Genomic DNA, 8,754 nt, shown 5'->3' with positions numbered 1-8,754 from the left:
GGGGGGGGGGGGGGGGGGGGGGGGGGGGGGGGGGGGGGGGGCATCCCGGAAGATGGCATCAGCAGTCAGAGTTGTGAGTCTAGAGCTCGGAGACCCACACTGAGCCCACTCTTCTCCACTCTCTGTAATCTGGCTTCTAGGTTCTTCCATTGAGTTGACCTACTGAAGACTAAAGGATTTATCCTGTCAAGCAGAACACTTTCTTTGTAAGAATAGGATTTGTTTCTTGTGTAGTTAGGTATAGGGAGATTTGTTCCTATGTGATAAACCTTGGAAAAACCGGGGAAAACTGGAAAGTAACTTTCAGCGAGTTTTCTTCTCTCCTCTTTCTCAGTACAACCCCTCAGGCAGCACTGGAGTATCTTTTAGGTGGAGAAAGAGAAATGGAGGGAAGTGAGCACACTAGGACGGCTCAGACCTAAGCTTTCTAATCCCAAATCCCTCAGGAGCCTGGATGTTACCCGTTCCAGGACATGGTGCCGAGAGGTTATATTTGGTGGCATCGCTAAAATGAAGCCCATAGACACGTTTCAATAAATAGAATCTACAAGTGGGTTAAACTGTCAATGAAAACCTTTTCTTTTCCAAACTCCTTTCCTTTTTTTCAAACTGAGCCATATTAAGAAAACTCATTTCAGTTTTGTTGTTTGTTTTGTTTTGCTTTGCTTTGTCAAAGAAAGATGGGAAGAACCTAATCCCAGGCGCTGCCGTCGGGGCTGGAAACGGACACAGCGCTCTGCTGGTGGGCGGCGGAGCTCTTCGAGGGAACACCATTTTGTCCCCATTTGAGGCCCAGGGAAGCCATGATCTTTTAAGAAACTCATAGAAATTCCAACTGAGAGAAAATTAGTATGGAATTCTGTAAGCAATTTCCTTCCTTTCTTAGAATTCACAATCTAAAATGCAAGAGCCCAGGGCACCTGGCTGGCTCTGCAGGGGGAGACCGCCACTCTTGATCTCAGGATGGAGTTCAAGCCCTATGCTGGCTGAAGCGATTACTTAAAAATAAAATCTGAAAAAAAAAAGTAAAAGCCCATTCTTTGGCTGTTCTTCTAGAGGTTTGGTGTGAGTGAGCTGGAGATCTGTAGCATGCAGACCAGGCTTGTCCTGGGTTCCTGTCCTTGCCACAGATGGAAGTGAATCACAGATCCCCTGCTCCCAGGTGCGGATACTGTTTCCTCTCATCCCAAGAAGAATTCAGGCAACCTTGATTTCATCGGGCATATGTCATTAGCTTATCAAAGGCTCAAGTGGGACTACTCTGAAGTGATCTGTGCTTAAAAACTACCTCACCGGGGTACCTGGGTGGCTCCGTGGGTTAAGCCTTCGGCTCAGGTCATGGTCTCAGGGTCCTGGGATCGAGCCCCGCATCATGCTCTCTGCTCGGCAAGGAGCCTGCTTCTCCCTCTCTCTCTCTGCCTGCCTCTCTGCCTACTTGTGACCTCTCTCTCTCTGTCAAATAAATAAATAAAATCTTTAAAAAAACAAAACAAAAACTACCTCACCGGGGCACCTGGGTGGCTCGGTGGGTTAAAGCCTCTGCCTTTGGCTCAGGTCACGATCCCAGGGTCCTGGGATCGAGCCCCGCATTGGGGCTCTCTGCTCAGCAGGGAGCCTGCTTCCTCCTCTCTCTCTCTACCTGCCTCTCTGCCTACTTGTGATCTCTGTCTGTCAAGTAAATAAATAAAATCTTAAAAAAAAAAAAAAAAGATCTACCTCACCCCCAGCCCCCTAACCAAGAGCATGGAAAGGACCTCTCTGCCACCTGCGTAAAGACCAGGAGTCACCAGCACTCTTGCCTGCCTGCTTGAGAATGCTTACACATTTGCTTATTTGATTCTTTTTTCTCTGCTCTCCCTTGGACTGACATGCATAGCCAGTCCTCATAGTTGTTTATCAGTTCTCCAAGCCTATTTTAAAAGATTTCTGCTTTCATTTAAAATCTAAGTCACATTCTTCTTGCATCCGCTGCTGTATTTCCCGAAGGGGTTGTGTCAAAGGAAATTCAACACCCACTTTCCTCACGATCGGCTCCCCGGCTTGCTCACTCATCAGAAGGCTCGTGCTATTCGATACTTCAGAAGATTATTTTCCCTGTTAGGTGACGTGTCAAGGGAAGGGGAGCTGGCCCCAGCGTCAGGTGACTGAGTTTTGCTCCCGTTTCTACTGTTGACTCAATCAATGTCCTTGGGCAAGTCATTGAGCCTTTTCATGCTGTGGTCTCTGGGGATGAAATCTGCCAACTGCATCATATGAATTTGAACCTTAGTGCCCTCTGGGATAAAAATAGGAAGGGGCCAGGTGTCCATGTGGCCCCAAACTGATGGAATGAGGAGGACCATGGGACCTCAAAGCTGTCCTTGAGCTGCAAACTCTGTAACAGGGTCAGGCCTCGGGCCTTGGTCCAGTTGCCTGTGGGGGTCAATTCTGCCACTTGGATTTTTCCAAAAATAAAAGAAGACACTACATTAACCACCCAGCCTTGTATATTCTATCTGCTCCATATCCCATATGCCTTTGTACTTCCCCTGTTGGGATACTCACCATTGACTGATGTTATTCGTTTGACCTCACTGCCCTGGAAACGTCTCAAGGGAGGGGACCTGTCTGCCTCGTGCAGCACTGTACCGTGTGTGGGGAGGACATGCCTGGCAAATAGAAGGTATACCAGATATATTTGACAAATGAATGGATGAATGAAGGATTGCTGTCTGGCCTCAGCAATATCTCATTTCTGTATCACTGAGGCTGCCTATTGCCAGCTAAGAACATAGTGGGATTGGATTATCCCTAGCTCTTCAGAGCCCTGAGCCGCACTATGGAATGATAATGGAAGCGCGTCTCAGACCAAATGCTGTCACTTGTACATAGTTATCCATTAGAAGACCCCCCAATATTCAAGCACTTGGTTCTGTAAGCTCAGCGAAGTCCTAGCCCTCTGAACTTTTAGGTGCTCTGTCCACCCTTGACATGAAAAATTCTCTTGACAGTGACAGGGCAGTATTCTAAAGATCAGATTTAGTTAATAGTAGGCATCCAGAGTTATCTCAATTCACGGCTGAACACAGGACAAGTTCCGGATCACGCCTCTGATTTCTGAAAGGTGACCAGGGAAAAGCTGCCTAGAATGTTAGATTCAGCGGTCCTAAGAGTAGAGAGAGCCACTAATGTTTTAGCCAGTCCACCTGTTTTGAATACAGTTTGGTTCAGCAGTAAAAGCCCAGCTCTAACCTCCTTGATATTAATGAACAGATTGCTAATTTTGCCAACAGAAGTCATTGCTATCCTTCATTTTGCTCATTAGCCCGTCTGCTCTTGGCTCCAGATAAAGATGGGTAGAGCACTTGGGGCAACCACCTGAACGGTTCTGTCAAGACGAACTAATGGGAGCTGTAGAAGCCACTCAGACTTTTAAAAAGCAATTAAAAAGGCGCATGAGGCCATGCTTCTGAAAAATGAAGAGTAGTCTAGCCCCAGAGGGCTTTCCTCCTCTTGTGTTCTTTCTAACCCTCGGGGGGATTTGGTCTACTGGCCAGCTTCCCCAGGTGGACCTCAACCTGTGGCTTGTAACAGAGTATAATTTACTTCTGGGTTCTCTTAAAACTGCCTTAGCTATGTAGGTAATTGTGGGTCCCAAGGGAAGTTATCAGTGGGCCCAAGAACCTTTTGGTTCTACTGACCAAGGAAGTTTCCCCCGCTTTCTTTCTGTTCTTGAAACGTCACCGTAATGGCTGCCTTGATTCCTCACAAACTCCTCTTGGCTCTCACCTTCTCCAGCCTCTCAGCTCTGGATGTGGATGCGCTGCACTGCTGACCCACTCCGGAATGGTCAGGAGCCTAAGCCATGTCATAGGGGAAGGTTGGAAGTTATTTGTGCCACACTGACCCTCTGTGTTAGTGTGGCTGAAATGGGTCCCAGAGTTGTAGCAATGTTCTCCCCTACAAACATGCATGTGCCCACACATTCCATAGTGTGGCACTCTGTCTCCGGTGTCTGTTCTGAATTTTGGACAACATGGAGATCCAGCCTAGCTCTTGTTTCTCCTCCGTATAGAACTAGAATCTACCCCAAGCCCAGTACAAAGCATTGCTGGCTCTCAGCAGACCCACCGCCCAGAGCCATGCCAACCCGTCCCACTGGCTGTCATGAATCTCGATAGACACAATACACAGCTTGAGGCTGCTAACTCTTGGGGATATTTTATCCTCCTGGCTACCCTACTGGCAGGAGGCTCCCTTAGCCCTGATTCTACCTGGTTGTAGGTTCTTTTCTTTTCCCACAATGTATCCTGCCAAGCTTGTCCAGTGTATTTGGCTCGTAATGTTATCAGAGTATAGGGTTAATTTTTTATGTGTCTCCAGGGGAAGCAAGTTAATCACATTATCGGTTGTTCCCACTAACCCTACTGGGGGAAAACCCAAAGGAGCAGTTTAAGGGGTTGTGCTTTGCCCCATAGGACCCTGCTCCTAGAGCTGATTGGTTCGGGGGGGACCGCGAACCCACAGGCGTCCAATCAAAACGTTGGTCAGCTACTCATTTCATAACCTGGAGCACACACAGAAAAACTGGGGTAGTCCCCATTTCTTTCTTGGAAATTTGAATAGAAAACTGTCAAGAAAAAAAAAATGACTCGGTAAGGTGCTTAGAAACGAGAAAAGCGAGGCCACAAGGGGATCCCAGTGAGCTCAGAGTACCAAATACTGAAACTATGGGCAAGCAAAAGTGGTGGAGAGAAGAGTTTCAAGCCAAGAGAAAGCAGCAGCTCAAAGAAAATCGATCTGGGGCAATGGCCGTGACCCTCGACGCCTGCCACAGAGCCCTAGAATCTCCCCAAACTGGAGTAGCTCCCCAGTCCCAGTGCCACGATGCTGTGAGCCTCCCTGCTTCCCCATGCCTGCTCCTGGCTGGTCTGTGGAAGACCAACTCCATTAGTGCTCCAAAAAAAAAAAAAAAAAAAATCCGCCTTCTGAGCTAGCCTGTCTGAATCAACTCACCGCCAGGAAAACCACCCAGTTTTTCTGTATTCTCTATGTGTGCAAAGACAGTGGGGTGTATCTTCGTAGCTTTGCACCCAGCTTTGCACTCAGCACAAAATATGGTACATATGAATGGGTTCTCAGTAAATGGAGACTGAATAAAAGAGATTTTGAAAGCCCCAATCAACAGTCAGGTTCAGGCAAGTACTGTCTTACCTTGCAGTATCTTCAGTTTGGCGCTCTAAGTTGAACAAAGGATGTGGCCACATTTCCTAGCATCCCACCTCTTTAGCCTTCTTATTCCATGAGATTCTAGACACACCGCTGATTTTTGAAAATGCAAATCCTTCCTCAGATTCAAAATCTCCCTCAGGCAGGTAAATTCTACTCCTGTCCAGTTTGCTGAATGGATCAACACACACACGCACACAGGAATTAATCATTTTTTATTTGGGGCAGTCCTTAATATTTTAAGGACCCAAGTTTGTGGTTCTAATCGATTCATCTAAAAATTAACCAGAACTGGTTTGAGATCATCTTCCTGCTAGGAAGTTATTAATCAGTTCAAGCTTCTTCTGCTTTGAAGAAAAGTTAATCTATTATAAGAAAGCAGTAACTTTTTCTTCCAAAGGCATTTATAAACATCAGTTTGGTTCTGAAGGGAGATTTTTAACTTGGAGCTATTGAAAATTCACCATGGGGGGACCATGCATTGATCCCCTCACACACAGGGGACAGCCACGGCCCTCTCTGGCAGCTGGCAGCCTGACGGTGGAAGTTGTTTCATCTGCTTTCCAGCCCATTCTGAGGGCAACAGTAGCTTTCACTACATGCCGCTGGCGGTGACAGGGTGTCCGCTCATGCTGGACCAGGGTCAACAAATGTTTACTGTCAAAGTCTGGGTGGTGAACAGTTTAAGTTTTGTGGGTCTTACGGTCTCTATCTCCGAGACTCAAATCCGCTGTTAGAGTGCAAAAGCAGTCACGGACAATATGTAAATGAGTGAGTTCTGGTGTCTTCCAATAAAACTTTATTTATGATCACTGAGATTTGACTTTTATATCATTTCAGGTGTTACAAACTATTAATCTTCTTTTGATTTATTTTAAGTCACTTAGAAATGTTAAGAGCTATCTTTGTTGAGCAGGTTGAACCAATACAGGATATAAACGTGGATGCAGCTTGGAGATCCCTGCTTCCTGACCCACTTGAGCCCTGGGGGTTCCAGGTATAGAACAGAGGCCTCAGATGAATGTGGTGGGATCCAGGCTGGGAAGATTTGTGCCTCCCACCGAAGGCGAGTCCTGGGAAGACGTGAATCTCCTATGGAAATGCCACCCATCTCATGGAACATCAGAATAACAGTGGTCAAGGGAGAGACCTGGAAAGAAAGGCCAGGAGCTGGCTCTGTGACAAGCCCCAGAGTCAAGAGGGCCAAGGAGTCAAAATTTCGGAGACCCTGTTTGAAGGGAGTGTGGAGGAGGCTGGCTGGTGTCCAGCAGATTTAGTTCTCTGGCCTGAGAAGAGGTACTTATCTGGGCCTACAACCAGGGGCTGATGGGACAGGGTTTCCTCAGTAGAGACAGCAGAGTCGGTGGCTGAGGCCCACAGGTCTCACGGGATAAGGCCCTGCCCAGAGGAGAAGCAGCCTGCTCCCCTCCTTTAGTTTTCCTCGAGCTAGGGAGGAGAAAAGAGAAGGAAGGGCTCTTCTCTTCTATCACCGGTACTAGACATCCTGGAGGATGCAGAAAGTGCACTGAGCTCCGTCAGGGCCAGTGCTGAGACATGGGGTCTCTTCCCAGTGGCAGCATCTGCCCTTCCTTAGAGAACACTGCTGTTCACAAATGAGGAAGACTATTTAAGAGCCACACCCACCCCTTGCTAGGACAAGAAGGGTTTCTCAGACCCAGCTGCAGGATACCTGAGCCCCTCCCCACCTAAGGGACTGCACATTCTGAGATGGGGGGGCCGGATAGGGAGGATGTCACCGGACAGGGGCAGGAAACCCCACCAGCCCTAGTGTGCTGGCTTCCTGTGGCGCAGTGACATCACCCTGGAGATAGGAGGCCTCACAGAAAAGCTCCCCGTTTTGCAGTTCAGCCTCCTGGACTGAAGAGCTCTTGTGAGCAGGGCCACGGTCTCAGAGAGATTGTTCTGGAATCTCCTCCCGATACTTGTTGATATTCAAAGCTGGAGTGAGTACTGGAAGTGACGCACTTGCCTGCCCTTGATTCACTTCCATGAGAAGCAAAGCTTTGCTTTCTATGAGCCTCAATTTCTTTACCCACCTTACTGTTATTATGTTGTATTTATTTAATTCTCCCAGCCCCTCCTTCCCAGCTTTTTTTCTACTGCTGAAATTCAATCTGCAGAGATTAAAAGTTGTAGAGTGGGTATGAACTTTATAGAACCACCATAGTGCAAAATCTTAGGTGTTAAAAAATTCAAAAAAGCAAGTATTTATTTCCTAGAACTGAACTTATAAATTCAAGATAATTTTTCTAAAGATTTTATTTATTTATTTGAGAGACACAGAGAGAGCACAGAGGGGGAAGCAGACTCCCCGCTGAGCAGGGAGCACCATGTGTGGCTCAATTCCGGGACCCTGAGATCATGACCTGAGCTGAAGGCAAACCCTTAACTGACTGAGCCACCCAGGAGCCCCTAATTCAAGATAACTTTTGCTTTAAGATGTAGATTCCCTAAATAGTCCTCTTCTGGACTCTCCCCGCCCCTCCCCCTTCTCCCCGGAGGCCATCTTAGTTTCTGTGTGGGAAGCGAGAGCTCGGTGCAGCGCCTAGGCCCTGTAGAGAGGAGTTTATGACTCACCACTATCCTCCACGCTCCACTGGCATCTACTTAGCCAGAAGCTGTCACATCTTGTCCTCACAGTCGTGGGCTGGCATCTACCATTCATGTCCCGAATCCCACTCTGGTCTCCAGTCAGCAGGCCCACGGATTTGCATTCTCTTGATGCCAGTCTCTGCTTCGCTGGGCTCTGCAAGCTTGTAATGCTTGCTCAGTTATGCACACCTGGCTGCTTTCTCTTTTCCTTGCCAGGGAGTAGGCGTTGTTGAGAAACTCCCTTGGCCCCTCATTGCTGGTCAATAGTCGTTGTTGGTGCCATGCCAGGCACTCCTGTGAAGCACAGGTCCCTCTGTTCCCACTCTGTCCTTGACCGCCATGGGGTTTTTATTGCCCCAACTCCCCTGGCTCAAGTTAGGAGGCCTCTCAAAGACATTTATTTTCACATCTGTTTTAATTTCTCCTCACAATTCTTTCCCCTCAGACATACTAGGTCTTGGACTGCATGGCTTAAATTATAAAAATGTCAAATATCTCCAAATTAATATATAACTTTAGTGGAATCCCAATCAAAATTCTAGTTGTAATTCTTTTTTTTTCTTTTTGAAACTTGATATGCTTATTCTAAAATGTATAGGGAAAAAGGAGTTCCACAGATAGCAAAATCAATTTTGAAACAGAAGAGTAAAGAGGGAGAAACGGCCCAACAGATAGTGAGAGACAATGTTGTTCTTATGTGTCAGTGGAGTGGAATTGAGAGCTCACAGGTGGTCGTATGTTTACCTGGAACTTCATCTAACACAGAGTTGGCGCCACAGATCAATGCGAGGGGGATGGGTTGTTTAGTAGATGGTGGTGGGGAAATAGGCAGAGAAAGAATGGAGAAAAATAAAATTAGATCCCCGTCTAACCTCACATACAGAGATTTCCCAGAGATGGGTAAAAATTTCTTAAACCAGTCTTTAGAAGTTC

The 8,754-nt window shown here is 47.2% G+C and overlaps 2 long non-coding RNA genes across 3 annotated transcripts in view; one reads left to right on the top strand and one right to left on the bottom strand.

Annotated features, from left to right (window-relative positions):
- LOC132018330 (uncharacterized) overlaps positions 1–1,485 on the top strand; it is a 4,591-nt gene extending 3,106 nt beyond the window's left edge. The window contains exon 4 of one of the 2 annotated variants that reach the window (XR_009404508.1): positions 677–1,485. This is a non-coding gene — a long non-coding RNA (uncharacterized LOC132018330). The remainder of the gene's footprint in view (positions 1–676) is intronic. The other variant, XR_009404507.1, reaches the window with a different exon arrangement.
- A 3,921-nt stretch (positions 1,486–5,406) lies between these two features.
- On the bottom strand, positions 5,407–8,252 carry LOC132018329 (uncharacterized). The gene is made up of 2 exons (XR_009404506.1): positions 7,807–8,252; positions 5,407–6,358 (listed from the first exon to the last, which is right to left on the bottom strand). It is a non-coding gene; the product is annotated as an uncharacterized LOC132018329 (long non-coding RNA).
- Between the last annotated feature and the right edge of the window lie 502 nt (positions 8,253–8,754).

The sequence above is a fragment of the Mustela nigripes genome, chromosome 5 (genome assembly GCF_022355385.1).
Source record: "Mustela nigripes isolate SB6536 chromosome 5, MUSNIG.SB6536, whole genome shotgun sequence".
Classification (NCBI taxonomy): domain Eukaryota; kingdom Metazoa; phylum Chordata; class Mammalia; order Carnivora; family Mustelidae; genus Mustela; species Mustela nigripes.
The sequence above is the reverse complement of the archived record's forward strand: the minus strand, read 5'-3'. Positions and strand labels throughout refer to the sequence as shown.